Below are 23439 nucleotides of genomic sequence, written 5' to 3' on the forward strand. Positions count from 1 at the left end.
AGGCAAATCCACTTTGCACTGCAAGTGCACTTGGAAGTGCAGTCACTCTAAATCTAAGGGGTAGATCTGAAATGAGTGGAAGCTCTGCTGATTTTATCATACAATCATGTGCAAGCTAAAATGCTGTTTTTTATTTTCCTTGCATGTCCCCCTCGGATCTACAGCAACTTTACTTCCAAGTGCACTTTCAGTGCAAAGTGGATTTTCCTTTAGTAAATAACCCCCATTGTCTCTATATGTACCTGATGTAAAACAATAAAAATCTACTGATGAAAAAAAACAAGTGCATTTTCAGTGCAAAGGGGATTTGCCTTTCGTAATTAACACCCATTGCATGCTTCTTGTTCACCAATGCCATGATTCATGACCCTTTATTTTTGAACATCATATGTCTTTATGTTCTATTCTGCATGTTTTCCATCTTTGTTCATGTCATCTTTTCGGGCACTTTATCAGTGTTCTGCATTATTTTTTTAAGCTACAGTACTTCATATTCTTGCCATAACAATTTATTAAAATGGAAAGAAATCGACTTTTAAAGCCAAAAAAATCTAAGATGAAATCCTAGAAGAACATAAATAGCTGAAATTATCCTTTAAATTATGTCCTAATATAAGCAGTAATAGAAGTAAGTTATTGCCACAAAATAATACAATTAAGCTAAAATCTAATTGTACTGGATAGAGTAATAGACACGGAGAGATTTACAACACTCTGTACTTTAGCAGTGACTGTGTTCCCAACTGATATTTCAAACCTATAAATTATAAAAATAACTCTTAGGGCTGGTTCACACCGGCGTTCCTGTGTGTTCCCCTGCAGGGTAATTATCAGCCCAATCATTTGAATGGGCTAATCGCACAAAAGTAATGCATGTGCTAGTGATTAGTAACACACATTAAAACACCTACCACTTTAACATGCATTGTGATGTGTTTTTTATGCTTTTGTGATGCTTTTCTAAGCTTTAATGAAGCTTGTCAAACTCCCTGTGTGTGTGTTGGTTTTCTATTTTTTCCAATGCATGAAATACAAAGCGAAGCTAACTCTGAATTGTCTCTCTACTGTTGCAGCTGCAGTTAGCAAGTGCTATGATAGATCTATGGAGGCATCGGAGATGTAGTGGAGCACCAAGAAAGTTTTTATTTTTATTTAGTTATTTAGTGATTGCTGCTTGGATTGACATTCAGAGTGCTTCAAAAACATAGGTCAAATGCCACATTTTGAAGCAATTGTAAGTGAGGCCTTAAAGTATTTGAAAAAATGTGAAGATTTCAAAAGCTTGTTCTACACCAGGGGTGTCAAACTCAATTTAATTGTGAGCCGTATCAGCAGTATGGTTGCCCTCAAAGGGCAGGTTGCACTACATACAGAGTGCAGAGTTCAAGAGTGCGTTACATATAGAGTGCAGAGTTCAAGAGTGCATTACGTACAGAGTGTAGAGTTCAAGAGTGCATTACATATAGAGTGTAGAGTTCAATAGCGCATTACGTACAGAGTGAAGGGTTCAGGAGTGTGTTACATAGAGAGTGAAAAACTCAGGGGTGCTCTATGCACAGATTGCAGAGTTCAGGAGTACGCTATGTACAGAGTGCAGGGGCGTGCCACCTGCAGAGTACAGGGTTTAGGGGTGTGCTGTGTACAGAGTGCAGGGTTCAGAGGTGCACTACGTTCAGGGGTGCACAGTGTACAGAGTGCAGGGTTTTGGGGTGTGCTATGCATAATGCACAGTGTTCAAACCCAATTCACCCCCCCCCCCAAAGTTTCTTTGCATCTCTCCTACTTGGCCCGGCTCTAGTACCTCCCTGTGTAGGTGGCTCTGCCTCGCCTTGCAGGAAGATCATTCTCTCTCTCTGGAGATCTGTCCCTGCCAGGAGTTCATACAGGGATCTGTTAGATCCAGGAATCGCTGAGAGTAATGCTGTACCTTTTAAACACAGAAGACTAATAAGAAAATAGAGATGCTTAGGAGGGGCAAGGGAGGGCTCATGAGCAGGGCTGCTGTTAGAAATCATGGGGCCCCATACAGCCTACCTGGCAGGGTCCCCCTTCTGAGCTGAAAGTAACTGAGCAAATAGATTTATCAGTTCATTTCTTTGAAGCCTCAGCAGCACAGATTAATGAATAGGAAACGCTCTGAGGCTTCCTGCTTATTCACAAACGGAAGCATAGTAAACACAGTTTCAGTGATGAATGGACACAGGAGTGATTGTACCAATCACTCACTGTGTTCATTCAGGAAAGGAAGGGGCCACTAAATTAGATATCTACTGGCCCCTTCCCTAGCTCTTAATCCTGAAACATCTCCCTTTGTGCCCACAGTAGGTGCCAGCGAGAGAGGAGAGGAGGGGGAAGCCAAAAGTGCTGCAGGGAAGAAGAGCAAATGGGGGGGGGCAGACAGCAGATGGAAGGGGCGCATGTGCTAGGACCAATCCCCCTGCAGTGCAGCCAGAGGGAGGAAGAGAAGCTGGCAGTGCTGCAGGAGGCAGAAGAGGTTTGGGGTCTGCAATAAGACAGTACAGCCAGCCCTCTTGCTCAGCAGGTGCCTGGGCATCCCTTTTAAACTGATTGTGCCCGGGCCCAGTACAGGAGGGCTGGCTGTACTGCCTTATCAGCGACCCTGCTCATGACTAGGAAATCTTGCTGATAAATTCATAGTAGCACCAAGGGATTCACACACCTACAGTGGGGAAAATAATTATTTGATCCCCTGCAGATTTTGTAAGTTTGCCCACTTACAAATAAATTAAGGTTATATAATTTGTTATAATAGGTATATTTTAAATGATAGAGACAGAATATCAACCAAAAATCCAGAAACAAACACGATACAAATGTTATAAATTGAGTTACAGTTCAGTGAGCAAAATAAGTATTTGATCCCCAAGCAAAACATGACTTAGTACTTGGTGGAGAAACCCTTGTTGGCAAGCACAGGTAAGATGTTTTTTGTAGTTAGTGACCAGGTTTGCACACATCCCAGGATGGATTTTTGTCCACTCTTTTTTACAGATCTTCTCGAAATCCTTAACAGTTCTTGACTGTCCCATGGCAACTAGACGTTTCAGCTCTCTCCATAAATTTTCTATAGGATTAAGGTTTGGAGACTGGATAGACCACTCCCTGACCTTAATGTGCTTCTTCTTGAACCACTCCTTTGTTGCCTTTGTAGTATGTTTTAGTCATGCTGAAAGACCCATCAATGACCCATCTTCAGTGTTCTGGCTGAGTTAAAGCGGGGTTCCACCCTAAAGTGGAACCTCCGCTGATCGGAACCCTCCCCCCCTCTGGTGTCACAATTGGCACCTTTCAGTGGGGAGGGGGGTGGAGATACCTGTCAAAGACAGGTATTTACACCCACTTCCGGGCATAGACTCCCGTGGGAGTCTATGTCATTTCCTGCCCTGCCGTGCTGTCTGCTGGGACACACACGGGTCAGAATGATAATGAGCATCACAGGGCATTGAGAGGAGACAGAAGCTGCAACTCAGCATGCAACATTGTTAGAGAAGTAGCTGACCAGCAAGAAAAGAAAGTGGTGGTGACCAGACCAAGATTTGGGAAGGGAGAAAAAAAGGGGAAATTGACAGGCAAAAGATGACCAGAGACTGAAGGAAGTGCAAGGCACAAGAATGGGACGTAACTGTGGTCACAGGAGATGGAGTATAAAGTTACTGTGCACCATTAAGGAGTGGGCCACAGCAGAGAGGAAGATGGTCATGGCTGGGGTAACAGATTTCATTTGAATAAAGGGTAAATGCAATCAACTTTTCACATTTTTTGCAGTAACTGTATAGAAGGAGGTAATAAATAACAAATACATCAAAACATACACAAATGGGGGGCCATTTTTTCCAGGTTGAATGTTATTTATAATTCATACACAATAGAGTGAATCAGGAAAATGCTGCATTATGGCCACTAGATGGAGGCGATGATCATAGAGGATAAATACTTATTTACTATGATCTTAAGCTCCATCTCGTGGCCCTATTGTAGTACTTTTTGAAACCACTCTATTTTTTCGTTTCAATGTGTCTATTGAATTTTCAAGGTTTAGGGAAAGTACATTAGACAGATGTGTCAGTACATAGAGCCTGAGTACAGTAAACAATGCAATATCCCCCATTAACAATGTCTTGTCATCATACATTTTCAAACATAGAAACAGAGAAAGTCATCTATCTGACGCTCAACAGGGAGTACCTGTCAAAGTTAAGGCATATATGCGCAATCTACTGTATTTTCAATAAATGAATAATATTCAACCCGGAAAGAAAATAGTCTAATAACATTTGATTTTACCCCCATTCACTCATAACAAATGTACATGCAATTTCACATTATGAACAGATCTTTTTTAATAAATACACCCCTTCGTAAACAAACATCTCACAGATTTTTTTTTTTTTATTCTGTCTGTGTGCTCCCCCTAAATGATGATATGTAAGGGTACCTAACTTATAGAAAGTGATAAGGGTATTCATACATGTGTCCTGATTGTACATGTTTGTTGTGTGTTATATTTGTATATAATAATCAGTACCGAGTACCAAGGCCGTTCAGGGGGTGCCTGTACATATACAAAACATACTGTACATAGAAAATTCACACCAGGACACATGTACGTATACCCTTATTACTCTACACATTTAGGTAACCTCACATATGTACAATAGGTAATAAATACACCCCAAAGTGTATCTAAGTAACTCCAGGCAGGGATTGTGCAAGGAAAACTCAGCCTCATTGAACAGCAGAAGGAGCAGCGGAGGGATCTGACATCATTCTCCTGCTGCTTAAAGGGGTTATAAACCCTTGTTTAAAAAAAAAAAAAAAAAAATAGCAAACATGTCATACTTACCTCCACTGTGCAGTTCGTTTTGCACAGAGTGGCCCTGGTCCTCCTGTTCTGGGGTCCCTCATTTGCGCTGGTGGCTCCTCCCCTCATCGAGTGTCTACGTTGGAGAAGTGCTCTCCTTGGTGGACCCCCATTTGCGTGCGCTCCCAAGTCCCTCATCTGTGTCCATTCACACAGAATTCAGGACTCAGCCCCACCCCTCCGGTGCCGCGTCATTGGATTTGAATGACAGCAGCGGGACCCAAAGTCTACACTGCTATCAATCTATATCTATCGAATTAGGACACGAGACACCATCTAGTGCTGGTGTGCTAGTTCCCAGCTGGAGAAAGATCTGGGTCAGGTAAGTAAAAAGGGGGCTCAGTGGGGCTGCAGCCCCAAAGAAGGTTTTCACCTTAATGCATAGAATGCATTAAGGTGAAAAACCATGAGGGTTCACAACCCCTTTAAGTTGCCTACAGACAGCAGTTATAGGATGAACCTTCATGCCCCTGAGCTTGTGCAGTAGTAGCCAAAAAGCCATGGCTAAACGTGCAGCACTACTACAATGGCCAACACATTGCTGAACTTAGAGGAAGCCCAGATAGTGAGGTCTCGCAGAGCAGTGCCTCTATAACTGACACACCACCATTATGGAAGGCGCTGCCCTTATCTAATTTAATAATGATATATAAAGGACCATATACACAAAAACAGAAATCATGTGGGCAAACAAGAAAACAAAAAAGTGTCCTTTGAAAATATAGCAGCAGTCCATAGTTCAATACAAATCACAAATAAATAGTGCATGTTCATCAGATATAAAGTCCAATCAGCAAACACGTTGTGCTTAAATCCCCTTCTCAACATGTGAATCAAATAGTGACACTTTTTGCATCAAGTAGTGTACACTCTTAACCCTGTGATTCACCAAACTGCTCACCTCTAATCAAGGACCTCGCCTAAACTCTGAAGGTCAATAGTGCATGTGTCTCCTTTGAGGCAGAAATCAAACCATCATTCCCATCTCCTTCACCCGTATCCAGATCACTCACTGCACAAATGAATGGCTATAGCTCAAGAAGTACATATAAAATCAAAGGGACTAATATAGTGTAATACTGCAAATACTTATTAGAAAGATAAAGGGTAAAAGCACTCACATTAATACAAGAATAATAAGCATGTATTGAGAAAGCACTCCAGTCACAGAGACTTGGGATAATAGCTGCCTGTTTGGTACTCACAGACGTCCTGGCTAGCGTGGTGACGTCATTGACAAGAAAGGCACCGCCCCCTTCTCGTGTATTGCCCAATCCCCGGCTTCATCAGAAACATCCTTTACTGTACATTCACATCAGTCCCTGCCCCCAAGGAGCTTACAATTTAAGGTCCCACATACATATATACAAATACTGGGGTCTATGTACACATTGTCTTTGGAGTGTGGAAGGAAACCCTCACAAGCAAATGGAAAACATGCAAACTGTAAACAGATAGTGGTCTGATGGAGATTTTCACTAAGAGTCACCAGTGCTGCAAGACAGGAGTGCTAACCTTCAAGCTGCTGTGCTGTCCAACATTCAGTTGACTTTCTATTTCTAATTGCAGCCCCTGACAACCAATGCTTAGCAGGGGGTATTTTCTTTGCGTGTCTCAGCTCTGTATGCTCCTGATATGACAGTATACCTGTGTGTTGAGAGGCTCTCGTTATGGAGATATCATGGGTCTTTTAGACCCCTGATGCCACCTACTTGTCCATCAGATAGAGATCAAAGAAAAAGAGTCCCCAGAGCTGAAGGTGAGTCAGCTCAAATCACCCGCTTACAAAAGCTCAGAACCCAGATGTACAGATGGCTAACCATCTGGGTTCATGGTCCATAGAGGGAATCTCCTCTCGTTCAGCATCCTGATTGTGTTGGTTGAGGTCCTGTGGGAGTTTAGCATAAGAAAAGCATTGGCTGGAGGGTGCGTTGGACAGATTGTTTGCTTGGACTAGACCTGATAACATCAGCAGAATCCCCTTCTACTACAAGGGGACTGTTCACACTAGGACCCATAATAATAATATTATTTAATATTTAATGCTGATAAAAACACAAAGACTGAAAAGTGTTGCCTATAGTAAGTGATATTTTTGAGGTGCTAGTGCTCTAAAGAAGAGCTAACTCTAATTAGTTCCAATGGGTAACACAATCGCTTTCCTTTTGGTTTTAAAAATTGGCTCAATTTTCCTTTGTTCTATACATTAGGGAATATAGCAAACAAGTAGTAAATTCATGAATCATCCACAATGAGACATATTGGGAGGCTGGATAACATATTGTATGCACATGGCTTCATATTTTATGTATACATGCTATAGTGAAATATACAGTTAGTCCCTACTGATTCCACTTTTTTTTAGATCAGACAATAAAAACAACATGTTTGAGCATTGGTCTTCCTTCCTGAGCGAATATATTATTCAAATACATCCACAGAAATACTCACACTGTACTTGCTTTGACATTGCATACAATCACTCGAAGCAATTATACCAACATGATGTAAGGGCGTTCAGTTACAGTTATTGTGTTTATCTTGTATAATTTGGGGCCTGTGATGTTCTATGGCAGTAATAAGAACCTTGGCACCCAAGATGTTTTGGAACTACATTTTCCATGATGCTCAACTACACTGCAGCTTGCATGAGCATCATTGGAAATGTAGTTCCAAAACATCTGGGGTGCCAAGGTTAGCCATCACTGTTCTATGGTCTACCTGTCATTTAATTAAAGGGGAACTCCAGGCTAGATTATACAAGGAAAACCAGTGGAAATCAGAGCCCTATACTGCCTGTAATTTTGTAGAAAGTAACATATGCTGCAGGGCAGGGCAGTATTCCAAAATTATAACGCCCCAAACACACCTCCAAGACGACCAGTGCCTTGCTAAAGAAGCTGAGGGTAAAGGTGATGGACTGGCCAAGCATGTCTCCAGACCTAAACCCTATTGAGCATCTGTGGGGCATCCTCAAATGGAAGGTGGAAGAGCACAAGGTCTCTAACATCCAGCAGCTTCTTTCTGCGGAAGGTGGTCTCTGGTCAACAGAGTCCCCCCTACATTCCCAGAGTCCCTGGTGTCCCCCTTGAGGATTAACCAATTTTAACTGGAATTTGCTTTATATACAGTGCCTTGCAATTGTACCCCCCCCCCCCTCTTGGCTTTTTACCTATTTTGTTACATTACAGCCTTTAGTTCAATATTTTTTTTTTAATCTGAATTATATGTGATGAATCAGAACACAATAGTCTAAGTTGGTGAAGTAAAATTAGAAAAATATATTTTTCAGAAATAAAAAAATGATAATTGACATGTGCGTATGTATTCACCCCCTTTGTTATGAAGCCCATAAAAAAGCTCTGGTGCAACCAATTACCTTCAGAAGTCACATAATTAGTGAAATGATATCCACCTGTGTGCAATCTAAGTGTCACATGATCTGTCATTACATATACACACCTTTTTGAAAGGCCTCAGAGGCTGCAACACCTAAGTAAGAGGCACCACTAACCAAACACTGCCACGAAGACCAAGGAACTCTCCAAATAAGTAAGGGAAAATGTTGTTGAGAAGTACAAGTCAGAGTTAGGTTAAAAAGAAATATCCAAATCTTTGATGATCCCTAGGAGCACCTTTAAATCTATCATAACCAAATTGAAAGAACATGGCACAACAGTAAACCTGCCAAGAGACGACCGCACACCAAAACTCATGGACCGGGCACGGAGGACATTAATCAGAGAGGCAGCACAGAGACCTAAGGTAACCCTGGAGGAGCTGCAGAGTTCCACAGCAGAGACTGGAGTATCTGTATATAGGACTACAATATGCCATACGCTCCATAGAGTTGGGCTTCATGGCAGAGTGGCCAGAAGAAAACCATTACTTTCAGCAAAAAACAAAATGGCACATTTTGAGTTTGTGAAAAGTCATGTGGGAGACTCTCAAAGTGTATGGAGGAAGGTGCTCTGGTCTGATGAGACTAAAATAGAATTTTTTGGACAACAAAGAAAACGCTATGTCTGCCGCAAACCCAACACATCCCATCACCCAAAGAACACCATCCCCACAGTGAAACATGGTGGTGGCAGAATCATGCTGTGGGGAGGTTTTTCAGCAGTCGGGACTGGGAAACTGGTCAGAGTTGAAGGAATGATGGATGGTGCTAAATACAGGGATATTCTTGTGGAAAACCTGTACCACTCTGTGTGTGATTTGAGGCTAGGACAGAGGTTCACCTTCCAGCTGTACAATGACCCTAAACACACTGCTAAAGCAACACTCGAGTGGTTCAAGGAGAAGCATGTAAATGTGTTGGAATGCCCTAGTCAAAGCCCAGACCTCAATCCAATAGAAAATTTGTGGTCAGACTTAAAGTTTGCTGTTCACAAGCGCAAACCATCCAACTTGAAGGAACTGGAGCAGTTTTGCAAGGAGGAATGGGCAAAAATCCCAGTGGTAAGATGTGGCAAACTTATAGAGACTTATCCAAAGCGACGTGGAGCTGTGATAGCCACAAAAGTTAGCTCTACAAATTATTGATTTAGGGGGGGTGAATAGTTAACATTGGGTGGCACAGTGGTGTAGTGGTTAGCACTCTCACCTAGCAGTAAAAAGGGTTGCTGGTTCAAATCCCAACCACGACACTACCTGCCTGGAGTTTGCATGTTCTCCCTGTGCCTGTTTGGGTTTACTCCCACACTCCAAAGGCATGCAAATAGGTTAATTGGCTTCTGTCTAAAATTGGCCCTAGTATATAAATGAGGACCTTGAGGGTAGGGACTGATGTGAGTGTGCAATGTACAGGGATATGGACCATTGTGGATACCTCACTCAGGATGGACTGGCAGAATCAACCTTACTAACTATGTAACTTCTTTGTTGTTTGCTTCAAAAAAAAAAAAAAAAAATCTTCAAAGTTGTGGACTTGTTCTGTAAATTTAATGATGCAAATCCTCAAACAATTCATGTTAATTCCAGGTTGTTAGGCAACAAAACATGAAAAATGGCAAAGAGGGCAAATACACTGTATATATAAAGGCCTTGTGCTTTCATATCTGTCTTCTCTATATATAATACACTCTTCAAATGTGCTTGAAAATACAAGGATTTCCCTTTCATCATCAAGAAAATATGATGTTATGATGTTGGGCTGGTATAATAATGCTGTGGGGCTGGTATGACATTTTATCCAGGGCTGGTTTTTATTCCCAGTCCGGCCCTGTCCTGTGGTCATGTGAACAGCTGCATGCACCCTATAAAAGCCATAGTCCATATCGGGAATGAAAAGAGGGTGTGGCTACATTCCTACATAGGGTGGGACCATAGAGAATGTACATACCCTGTTTCCCCGAAAATAAGACCTAGCGGAATTGTCGCTGATGGCTGCAATATAAGCCCTACCCCCCAAATAAGCCCTAGTTAAAGTCCTTGTAGGTCTTATTTGCAGGGTGGGGCTTATTTTCAGGGAAACAGGGTAAGGCTTATTTGAGGGGTAGGGCTTATATTGCAGCCAACACCGACAATCATGCTAGGTCTTATTTTTGGGGAAACAGGGTAGGCACCCTGCAACAGGCTGGGTCACAGCAGCAAAAAAAAAGGTATTTGTCGGAGGCTGAGAGCAATAGAAAATATAAAAGAATAGATTCATACTCAAATAGAATGTATTCTTCTATACCACAGTTTAGCGTAAGTTTTTTTGGGAGGGATATATTACACCCTGACTCTTAAAAAACAAAGTCTTTCTTGTACATTTCTTATCCTTGTTGACTACACAGGGAGTCCTCATGACAGCTCCTGGAATTTGCACCTTTAAAAACAACTTTGCAAGGGGTTCAATTTAAACACAAAGGAAAAACCTTCCTCAGTCAATAGTATACCATCTACATTCTCTACCCTGCCATCCCAAGGACTAGCTAATTTGGTTTCCTGCAGTGGCCCAGGCTAGTCCCGCTATTCCCAACCAGGGTTCTTCCAGAGGTTGCTAGGAGCTCCTTGAACTATAACTGACCAACCTCCCATCCGATGGTGCCTGCATACTTCCAAAACCAATGGCATTTGACAGAGCATGAAATTCTCTGGCAACCAATGGAAGGGAAGCATTTTTCCCATGTGCCACCAATGTACAGGGCATTTTTCCCCCGACCCCTAATAAATTGGTTTTAGCAGGGGTTCCCTGAGTCCTAAAAACTATTTCAAGGTTTCCTCTGGGGTAAAAAGGCTAAGAAAGGCTGAGCTACTGTATGAAAACAATAACTACATGTTCTGCACAGCTCTGTATAGCATCTGGAGTGAGATTTATGAGCAGTCGCAGAAGACTAGTTCTGCGCGTTGCTATTCTACCAATTTGAACTCAAGACATAATAAATTTCACTTATTAACCACTTAAGCCCCGGACCATTTGGTTGGCAAAAGACCAGAGCACTTTTTGCGATTCGGCCCTGCATCGCTTTAACTGACAACTGCGTGGTCGTGCGACGTAGCTCCCAAACAAAATTGATGTGCTTTTTTCCCCACAAATAGAGCTTTCTTTTGGTGGTATTTGATCACCTCTGCGGTTTTTATTTTTTTCACTATAAACAAAAAAATAGCGTAAATTTTGAAAAAAACGCATTATTTTTTACTTTTTGCTATAATAAATATCCCCAAAACCATTCACATTTAAACAGCGATCAGTGTGAAAAAAAATACATTGATTACTGTGTAAATGTGACTGGCAGTGAAGGGGTTAACCACTAGGTGGCGCTGTAGGGGTTAAATGTGTCCTAGGGAGTGAATCTAACTGTGGGGGAAGGGGCTATGTGTGACACGACACTGATCACCGCTCCCGAATACAGGGAGTGGTGATCAGTGTCAGTATCACCAGGCAGAATGGGGAATTGCTTGTTTACATCAGCATTTCCCCATTCTTCCTCTCTGTGAGACGATTGCGGATATCCCCGCGGACATCGAGTCTACGGGACCCGCGATCACACTCACGGAGCTCGCGGCAGGCACGAGCGATACAGGTACGTTAATATGCCTGTACGTGCCCGTCTGCCGATATATATCGGCGTGAGCAAGCGGTTAAAGTGTATGTAAACCCTATCACATTTTCCTATTTGCTCCCTTTTTAGTCTGATACCATTAAAGTGTTACTAAATTCACAACAGTTAAATCAGTCTGTATATGCAGTAAAGCATGCTTGTTATACTCACTGTGGAACCTAAGGGGTAAATCCTTTGCATAGTGTAAAAAGGCTGTTTGATCCTGTCTTCTCAGGTCCTCCCCTCCTTCCACTGTCCCCTAATAATTTCCTGATAACAAAGAGTCTATGGAGTCAGACATGCTCAGTTTGGTATGTATTGCTTTTTCTTGGAAGGATGCATGTGATCAGCACAGGGCCTATCAGCACTGTCTAGACAGAGGATCAGCAGTCCTGCAGCCTCATAGAACAGTCAGAAAAATTCCTCCTTCAAGCTTTAACTGGACCCTTATAGAAGTCACAAGACTGCTATATGCTGCTAATGAGTAATGGTATTTAGCAGTTTATATTTACTAAAATAATTGCATTTGCATGTTATATGTACTGTGGGAGACCAGATATAGTGAATGCAAGGTCCTGGGTTTAGTAAAACTTTAAGTGCTTGTTCACATCTGGTGCATTGGGACTGCGCAGAGCAACCTTATCCAGTGCAGTCACAGCACAAAACAAGGTAACAAGGCACTGAAAAATAGTACAACGTTTAGTACTACTTTTTAGCACAGGGTGGTGTGATGTGATCCATTCCTGTGGCCAGTAGAATGGAATGAAATGTCACTAAAGTAAAAAAAAAAAAATGTAAACAGTGAGAAGCATCGGGATCAGTGCATTAGCACTGTTTCCGCCCAGTGCACATAGCAGCCATGTGTTCAGCACATCTGCTAGGGTGAATGAGTCCTAAACGTATTGAAAACTGAAGACCAAGGATGATGAACTTATGTTCGTCATCCTTGGATACAAATTTCTGTTCTGCAAAGCGTTCCCAAAATTAAGCAGCAAGACTTAGATAACACTTAGACTAAGAGGACCAGTGATAACTAACAGTAAAATGCATGGGTTGGGAACTAGACCAGAAGACCTGCTTGTTTGCCTCTTCTTACCCTCTGCTGCCAAATTTGGCACCTTTCGGGGTCTGGGTACCTGGTTTTGACAGGTACCCGCTCACAATTTTGGCTGAGTTTCCCACGACAAACTCAGCCTGACGTTTGACCCCCTCCTCCTTGCCCCGCCGCCGGGCCAATCACAAAGTGCAGCACAATGGGGAACTGTCTGTGAAGCCGTAAGGCAGCAGCACCCTAAATGGCGGCAGCAGTACCCAAGAGCCGATTGAAAAATCGGCTCGGGTGAAGACATCACTGGATTTGTGGACAGGTAATGCCCCGTACACACGACCGGACTTTTCAACATCAAAAGTCTGACGGAATGATTCCGGCAGACCATTCGATCGTGTGTGGGCTGCAACGGACTTTTGATTCGCAAAAGTCTGACAGACTTTAGAAATGGAACATGCTTCAAATTTTTCCGCAAGAACTCAGTTCCTACCGAGAAATCCGCTCGTGTGTATGCTAGTCCGACGGACAAAAACCGACGCTAGGGCAGCTATTGGCTACTGGCTATGAACTTCCTTATTCGAGTCCAGTCGTACGTCATCACGTTCGAATCCGTCTGAGTTTGGTGTGATTGTGTGTGGCCAAGTCCGCTCATTCGGAAAGTCCTTCAGAACTCTGTCAGAACTCCGGCAGAACTCCATCGAAAGTCTGTCGGACATAAGTCTGGTCGTGTGTACGCGGCATAAGTGTCCTAATATTAAAAGTCAGCAGCTACAGTAGTTGTAGCTGCTGACTTTTAATTTTTCCTGAAGGAGCTTGGAGCTCTGTCTTAAGCTTCAGCCTGAAATTTCAGATGAACTTAGATTTAGGCAAATGCAATCTAAAAATGCAGCTGGTTTTCCTTTTTATAAAATGACATTTCTCATGCCTTCCTGATCCAGTGAATACAAACAAAAGAATCCATACATATTGCTAATTTGCATGTAAATTTATTTGAGATGTGTTGCAAATTGTAACCATACATTGGTAGTCTTTTATGGCTCTAATGATTTCAGGCTGGAGTGTAATTGCTCCTCGCGTTAATCACTTTAATAACATAAAGTCTTAATCTGAGCCGTTCTGAATGACAGCTTTAGGAAAAGGAGGAGTCGCTTTCCTAGGTATTACATCCTAAGTGTGTAGTGTAAGCTCAGTGGGTCACTGGGTGCCCTCCACCCCCTCTTTCCACTCATCCTCTGATCCCGTGCCACTACAAAATCCACCAAGCCCTCCTAGTTCATCATATATATACTCAGTAGACTTGCATATAAAAAGTCATTGTTGAACCATTTTATATTTTTAAATGCTGTATACTCTTTAAAGTTGTCCCCATATTTACTAGCTTCTGTGTTTATGTGGCTTGAAAGTGAAAGAGCTTTACAGCCACAATTTATTCCAGAGAATTAAAAGGTTAACATGGCAACCTTGAGAAAAGAGGACATCTGCACGCCAGACAAAAGCAGCTTTGCGTTTTCCTATTAATGCGTTCGGTGGTAAAACTTGCAATTTTTTTCGACAATGACTTTCTTTTTTCTTTCTTTTTTTTTTAAAAATCTTGCTCATTCCACCGTGGGAGCCTAGACTTACACTAATTACAGTAGACAGTACTGTAGGGATGAGCACTTTCCACATATGCCTGATTTCCTCTGCTATTGACAACGCACCGTCTAGCATTAGCAACGGGCATGGTTTTAATGCAAAGCATGAAAAAAGAAAACGGAACATACACATTTTATGATTGCTCCTGTATTCATTTGTATTGTAACTGTACTGTCTGCTCTAATGTTGTAAACCTCTGTGCAAACTGTTGGCGCTGTATAAATCCTGTATAATAATAATAATAATAATAAATAATGAAAACTGAACAATAAAGGATTAGCTTACGAGAATTCTGGACTGGACTCAGCAGTTTTGTTATAAATCATTCTTGCAACCTCTTGGAGTGATTCTGCATGTATCCAGACAGCACACATCTATCCCAGAGTCTGTCTCAAATGCATCCTTCTACTTTGTTTTGTCAAAATGCTATGTATTATAATTATATCTGTTGTTGAAGCTGCTGAAATAACATCCTGGCAGATATAGCAGTAGTTAATCAGTCTGGCATTAAACCACAAGTAAACATTGGAACATAAACATTGAAAATACAGGTATCCTTATCTTGCAAAGCTAGGTATACAAAGTTTACACCAGAAGAAACTACAATGACTATATATATCTATATATATACATACATATATATATATATATATATATATACATATATATATATATATATATATATATATATATATATATATATATATATATATATATATATATATATATATATATACATATATATATCTATATATCTATATATCTATATCTATATCTATATCTATATCTATATATATATATATCTATCTATCTATCTACATATATATATATATATATATATATATATATAGATAGATAGATAGATAGATAGATAGATAGATAGATAGATATATATATATATATATCTAGATATTTATATATAGATATATATATATATATATATATAGATATATAGATATATATATGTATATTTCTATATATATCTAGTTTAATTTACCTTTTCGGAGAAGTCCCCACAACAGCATGCTCTAGACCGCCCAGGGCTATTGCCTTTTAGTACAAAGTGCTGTTGTCCATCCTTCTTCTGTGCTCACATTGAAGAGATAAGCTGTGCAGGTGACTTACAGAAACACAGAAGCCCACAAGGGTCGCTAGGTCGCCCAGCAGCTGTCCAAATCTCCCTGTGCGCCTTGTTGATGAGGAGGAGATACTGAGAGGAAGCGTAATTGTTCTACAACTCACTGTTCGGCTTGCCCTGATCTATGAAGACTGGTAAGCAAAGATGCATGTAACTCCACCCAGGCAGCTAACATCCCTCTGAGCATGTCCTGGCTGCCAGCATTTTTCTGTATGAGCCAAGGGCAAGATACACCTTCCCCTTGAAGGGGCTTCTTGTCTTGGCATCCACTTCTACCTTACTTATAAAACGAACCAAAAAAAAAAGAAAAGAAACTGCCTGTTCTGTTCTTTTCTAATTTACCCAAGATGTATATTGTTTCTACACATTGTTAGATTATTAAATTGAGTTCACAAAGTTATTGACCGTCCAAAAACAGACCCAAGTATTGAACAGTTGACCCTGGAAAAAGGTCCAAGAATAGTAATAGAGTTCACATCAAAAGCTATAGCTCTTCATATATTATTTTATTTATTTATTAAGCTACTTATACAGCACTGTCAATATATGCAGCTCTTCACATATATATTACACATATTCACATCAGTCCCTGCCCTCACTAAAACCTTACCTGCCCTTACTAAACCCACAACAGTAAAATCAGTCTGTATATGCAGCATAGCATGCTTGTTATGCTCACTGTGGAGCTTAATGGGTTAATCATCTGCATTATATAAAAAGGCTATTCTATGGTGTATACATAGCTCCTTCCCTCCTGCACTATCTATCTGGGGAAGGCTAGCTAACACAGGCAGGATAGCCAACCTGCACATGCTCAGTTGTGTCTTTTATGCTGGAGAGAACATTTACTTGTTGATCAGAGCTAGCCAAGTCACATGATATTGACATCACACATGTGGGCGTGTATACAGGCTGTAGTCTAAATCTCCTCCTTCCTGAACTCTCACACTGGAGAAACTGTGCAGTTTATCAGCTCCGGCGTGTTTGCACACCCCAGATGCAGAGCCCGCCAGGTGCGCTAATCACAGGTAGTGAGACATTGTCACGATGCATGGCTGCAGAGATCGGGAAATGTCTCACTACCTATGATTATCACAGCGCAGTGCTGACTTCCTGGCGGGCTCTGCACGTGGGCTGTGCGAACACGCCTGAGCTCATCCTTTTTTATCACTGTCTGTGGTATACAGATCAGCCAAAATGGTATATAGTGGCAGTATTTTAATGTAAAAAGAAGATTTATAAGCTGTGGGCAATGTGGAGGGGCAGATAAACTATTTTCATATTACTGGGTTTAGTAACACTTTAACCTGCCAGCATGTCTTTGGAGTGTGGGAGGAAACCAGACTACCCAGAGGAAACCCACACAGGCACAGGGAGAACATGCAAACTCCAGGTAGGTCCTGTCATGAGATTCATATTTTCGAAGAGTCTAACATTTTTGTTGAATTTAAAATAAAAACAAAACCGGGGGCTATTAATTATGATTGTCACATGGAGAAAAATGTGTTTTATATGCTGACTCACAATGTGCAGACATGGTCCACCATTGTCACTATCACAAAATTGGACCAGAATGAAAAAATGGTAAAGACAGTATTTTTAGAAAAAAAAATAGTTCCAATTTATATATGCACATTGATTTATAATTTTCTGTGCCAAATAAATAAAAGTGTTGCTTGACAATTACGTTCATTTGTTGCATGATAGTGGTGCGCAGTCCATCCATTGCCATCCATACGAAATAAGTGGCTATGCCGACACGCAATGCATGCACATGGTCCATTATTGTCACTAGCAGGAAATCAGTCCAGAATGAAAAAATGGTGGAAACACTATTTTATAAAAAAAAAAAAAAAATGCTCACATATCTGTAAGTACATCAATTTAACACTTTCTGTACCATATAAATACAAATGTCGCACAACAATAGGTTTGTTTGTTGCATAATAGCGATGCAATGTCCTTCTATTCACACACTACAAATGGCTGTGTCGACACACAATGCACACACATGGTCCACTATTGTTACTGTCAGAATTTTTTTTCAGATTTTAAAAATGGTAAAACGTTTTTTTTTTAGGAAAAAAATGCAAATATTTATATGCACGCCTGTTAAGTACCTTATGCATTAGATAAACATCACAAAAACATTATTTCATTTGTTACAGGATAGTGATGTGCTCCCCATACAGATCCACCTCTCCTCGTCCTCCTGCAGTGTTCCTCCTCACTGTCCACCCCTCCTCACTACAGTATTTTGGCCACTGTGGAAATGGAGAATAAGGGCAAAAATGCTTGACAATTTTGGCACACGCTATTGGACATTAATAAGAACTGTCCTATATCATTGTTAACGTGATTTGACGTGACTTGCGCAGCAAGTTGTGTAAGAGCTCATGCACACGGTCATAAATAAAATCACATTTCTGCATATTTGCTAGTGCATTCTATTGGCCAGAATATTAATTTTGCCCATTAGAATGGATAAATGCACAAATGTGCCTAAACGTGCCAAGCGTTTATGCGTGGCAAGTGTTTTTTCTGCCCAAAAGCTCCTCTCCTGAAAACGTTGGTGATGGTCTGTTTTTTTTTCTGCATGTAAACCCTCCTCTTCTAATATGCCTGTAAATGCCTATGTGTGTTTAAAAAGAGGTGCGTTTACAGGCAAAAAAAAAAAAAAGTTAAACACCTGTAAAACGGGCGGCACAGTGGTGTAGTGGATAGCACTCTCACCTAGCAGTAAAAAAGTAGCTGGTTCAAATTCCAATCCCCTGGTTCAAATTCGGTTTCCTCCCACACTCCAAAGACATGCAGAGAGGTTGACCCCCTGGCGGTATTCCCGAGTCTGGCTCAGGGTGTAAGTTTTACACCAAAAGCGGTAACCCCCCCGAGCCAGACCCAGGACCGCATCGCTGGATCCAGGAGGACGTTTACTTACCTTCTCCCCTGGATCCAGTGTGGTTCCCCCCCCCCTGTATGAGCGGCTCGTCCTCCGCTCGATTCATCACGGAGCCGATCTCCGTTCCCTGCGAGCGCTGCGACGCACGGGGACAGAGATTGGTGCCAAATTCAAAAAGTGAAACACACAGTATACATACAGTATAATGTTATTTCACATCTCCTTTGTCCCTAGTGGTCTGCCCAGTGTCCTGCATGCAGTTTTATAATATAAAAACTGTTGTTTATGCCTGGAAACTGGAGATTGTCCATAGCAACCAAAACTGTCCTTTTACATCAAAAATGATTTTAGACCAACTAGAAAACAGCGATAATAAATTAGAATCACTTGCAGAATTGAGCGATAGTGATTTGTGGGGAGATCCGTCATCAAATACTGAAAAGTAATGACAGTGACAATTCTGCAACTGAGCAAATTTCAGTGTTTTTGATTTGATTACATTATTGAATAATTTTTATTATTGTTATATTATTATTTTGTATAATTATTTATAGTTATTTATTATATTATAATTTATGATTTCATTTTTCAAACTTTATCATACCCGGGATGTCTGCTAGACTCTGGTTTGGACAGATTTAAGAGAGTTATTCCTAAGAATTACAGGACTACAATATAAAACACCAAATTTCCATGCAAAATAATGGTACCGCTTTCAGCACCTAAAATCCAAAATAATCGTACCGCCAGGGAGGTTAATTGGCTTCTGTCCAAAATTGGCCCTAATATATGAATGCATGTTGGGGACCTTGGATTGTGGGCTCCTTGAGGGTAGTGACTGATGTGAGTGTGCGATGTATGTGTGGAGCGCTGTGTAAAAATTAACGGCGCTATATGGGTACCTTAAATAAATAATAATAATAGAGGAGCAGTTTAATGGGACACAATGTACAAGGGATAAGGACAATTGTAGACAATGCACCCACACTCACTCAGGATGGACTGGTGTCTTTATTCAACCTTACTAATTATGAATATGTGGCTTTTTTTAAGCACCTTGTGCATAAGCTCTAAATGAAAACAAAGATTTTCTGACAGCTTTCAGGCTATATTTCATTTTGCCTGTGTCATATCTTTGTTCATTTTTACAGAGATAGATGATAAGGTCTGGTGTTACTAAGGCTGGCCATCATTATAACATTTTCTTGTACAATTTTCCTTTAGATTTACAAACACCATATATGAGGTGAAACCTAAACACTTTCAATTTGTATGCAATCAGGCAGGACCCTTGCACAACACATAGTTGAAGGTAAATCTAAAGGAAATTGAATGAAAAAATTGTATTATGTATGGTCAGCCTAAAAAAGACAGACGGTAAAACTTCTGCATGTTCTGAACTTATCATTGCCAAGTTCTGCCTTAACCTCCGTGACTTGGGAAATGAGTATTAACCACTTAACAACCAGCGCACGACGATGTACGTCCTATTTTTGAAGAGGGATATCTTGGTAACGGCAGCAGCTGCTGCCACAACCAAGATATCCATCTCTTCAGGCGCCGGTCGTCTGTACGATAACGGTGGTCTCCGCAGGCGGGACTTTGTGATCCCAGATATCATATTTAAGAGGACCTGTCATGCTTTTTTCTATTACAAGGGATGTTTACATTCCTTGTAATAGGAATAAAAGTGATCAATTTTTTTTTTTTTTAAAACAGTGTAAAAATAAATAAAATCAATTAAAATAAATAAGAAAAAAAAAGGTTTTTAAAAACACCCTGTCATGTCGAGCTTGCGCGCAGAAGCGAGCGCATACGTGTGTAGCGCCCGCATATGAAAACGGCGGTCAAACCACACATGTGAAGTATCGCCACGATCGGTAGAGTGAGAGCAATAATTCTAGCCCTAGACCTCCTCTGTAACACAAAAAATGCAACCTGTAGAATTTTTTAAATGTCGCTTATGGAGATTTTTGAGGCTAAAATTTTGACGCCATTCCACGAGCAGGTGCAATTTTTAAGCGTGACATGTTGGGTATCAATTTACTCGGCGTACCATTATCTTTCACAATATAAAAAAAATTGGGCTAATTTTACTGCTGTCTTATTTTTTTATTCAAAAAAGTGCATTTTTTCCAAAAAAAAGTGCACTTGTAAGACCGCTGTGCAAATACAGTGTGAAAAAAAGTATTGCAATGACCGCCATTTTATTCTCTAGGGTGTTAGAAAAAAAATATATAAAATGTTTGGAGGTTCCAAGTAATTTTCTAGCAAAAATAACTGTTTTAAACACGTAAACACCGAGTCTGAAAAAGAGGCCTGGTCCTTTAACCCCCCTAGCGGTAATCCCGAGTCTGGCTCGGGTTGGGATTTTAATTACAGGAGCGGTAACCCCGAGCCAGACTCGTGATTGCATCGCTCGATGCAGGGGAGGACACAGGGAGAGTTACTTACCTTGTCCCCTGGATCCAGCGATGTCCGCCGCGCTGTGTGATCGAGCTGTCCTCCGCTCGATTCACAGTGCCGAATGCCGTTCCCTGCGACGTTACGGCGCACTGGAGCGGAGAACGGCGGCAAATTCAAAAAAGTAAAAGTAAAAGATTACAGTGCTGTATTAAAAAATACACACCCCCTTTGTCCCTAGTGGTCTGTGCAGTGCCCTGCATGCACTTTTATATTATAAATACTGTTTTTTTAAGCCTGGAATTCGGAGATTGTCCATAGCAACCAAAACTTGTCCCTTTTTCAGTGTTTTAGGATTTGATTACATTATTGAATATTTTTTATTATTCTTTATTATATTATAAACTTTATCATACCCAGGATGTCTGCTAGACTCTGGTTTGAACAGATTTAAGAGTGTTATTCCTAAGAATTACAGGACTACAAAATAAAACGCCAGATTTCCGTGCAAAATAATTGTACCGCTTTCAGCACCTAATTCCAGACTGAATCATACCGCCAGGGAGGTTAAGAGGAAGTAAAGGCAAAATTTTTTTTTTTTTAAAAGCACACCCTGTAAGGCAAAGGCATAATGAGCTAGTATACATAGCATACTAGCTCATTATGAATAACTTACCTGAGAACGAAGCCCCCGAAGCAGTTCTCCTTCTTCCTCTTCGCCGCTGCCATGGATCCCGGAGCGACTTCCGGGTCTAGCGGCTCCAGCGCTGTGATTCACTGGAGCCATAAAGATGTCACTCCCACGCATGCGCACGGGAGCCGACACTCGAGGCATATCGCCGCTATCTGCGGCCTGCCCCAGTGCGCCGTAGACAGCGGTGGCTGTCTTCGGGTAAATATCTCCTAAACCGTATAGGTTTAGGAGATATTTCTTGGACCTACAGGTAAGCCTTAATCTAGGCTTACCTGTAGGTCAAAGTTGGTTGTAAGGGTTTACAACCCCTTTAAGTGGTTAAAGAAGAATGCCAAGCAACACTATGGGGGTTATTTATGAAAGGCAAATCCACTTTGCACTGAAAGTGCACTTGGAAGTGCAGTCTCTCTAAATCTAAGGGGTAGATCTGAAATAAGGGGAAGCTCTGCTGATTTTATCATCCAATCATGTGAAAGCTAAAATACTGTTTTTTAATTTTCTTGCATATCCCCCTTGGATCTACAGTGACTTTACTTCCAAGTGCACTTTCAGTGCAAAGTGGATTTTCCTTTAGTAAATAACCCCCTGTGTATATCCTAAAACTCCATATATATATATATATTTACAATCATTGCAATTTCATGTAAGCTTTAATATGTAAATATGTTAATGAAGAACTATCTTTTTTCTTCAACTCCCCAGGGGACCAAGTACATATAGCACTGATTGGTGGTCTCATTGTCCCCTGTCCCCACCTGTGTCATGGGTGGAGACCTCTAGTTCTCCCATATAGAGGAGTGTATTGCTCCCATGGTTTAGAGAAGCAGGATCTCCCGGTCTGTGGATAGTGTAGGACCCACTAATCATGGGGTACTTTGTTGCAGTAAGTGGGCTTAAGCATCATATAGCTATATGGTGTGACTAAATCCCCATATTTTTTGATAATGTTTTTTGAAAATGTCTAAGTGTTTTAAATAAGCCTTGCTGGAGGTAAATGTCTTTTTTGCATGTGTGCACTGTAGTATTTTGTCTCATTGTCCCCTGAATGCACCTCTATATACTAGCTGTAGCTCTAACACCCTTTGAAGCTCAAATTATGGGTGTTCCTATTAGGTATGCACTGATACAATTTTTTTAACCACTTGCCCACATTGGCACTTAAACCCCCATCCTAACCAGACCAATTTTCAGCTTTCGGTGCTCTCACATTTTGAATGACAATTACTCGTCGGCGGTAAAGCGTCGCTATTTTTAGCGCCGCTTTACAATCATTTTAGTGGTTAGCGACTGAAAAAGGGTTAAAACCCGCCACGCTGCCCCATTGATTTCAATGGGTAGGAGCAGTGAATACACCGCTCTTTTCACCGCTCCAAAGATGCGGCTAGCAGGACTTTTTTCACCGTCCTGCTAGCGTACCACTCCAGTGTGAAAGCCCTACGGCTTTCACACTGGAGTGAAAGGGCCGTTTTTTTTCAGGCGCTACACATGTGCTATTTTTAGCGCTGTAGCGCCTGAAAACCGCTTTTTTTCGGGTGTTTTACGAGTGTTTTACAGGCTGAAAACACTTGGGATGCAGCCTACTGTCCTCACTGTAGCCTTGAGGTATATTGAATGGAAGGTACTCCCTTGTAAGTATCTGCTTGAATCCAGAAGGCTACTGCACTGGCGTTACTGCTGTACAGGCTGATTCTGATTCCCTGGATGTCTGCAGC

General features: G+C 41.1%; 1 protein-coding gene across 2 annotated transcripts in view; it reads right to left on the reverse strand.

Annotated features, from left to right (window-relative positions):
- The window catches only part of FRMPD1 (FERM and PDZ domain containing 1), a 278358-nt gene extending 262513 nt beyond the window's left edge, over window positions 1-15845 (reverse strand). For both annotated transcript variants that reach the window (XM_077475354.1, XM_077475353.1), the window contains exon 1: window positions 15591-15845. The gene's annotated coding sequence lies outside the window, so the exon portion shown is untranslated. The remainder of the gene's footprint in view (window positions 1-15590) is intronic.
- Between the last annotated feature and the right edge of the window lie 7594 nt (window positions 15846-23439).

Source organism: Lithobates pipiens, unplaced genomic scaffold (genome assembly GCF_037356315.1).
Source record: "Lithobates pipiens isolate NorthernLeopardFrog02 unplaced genomic scaffold, aLitPip1_a1.2 Scaffold_13, whole genome shotgun sequence".
Lineage (NCBI taxonomy): Eukaryota > Metazoa > Chordata > Amphibia > Anura > Ranidae > Lithobates > Lithobates pipiens.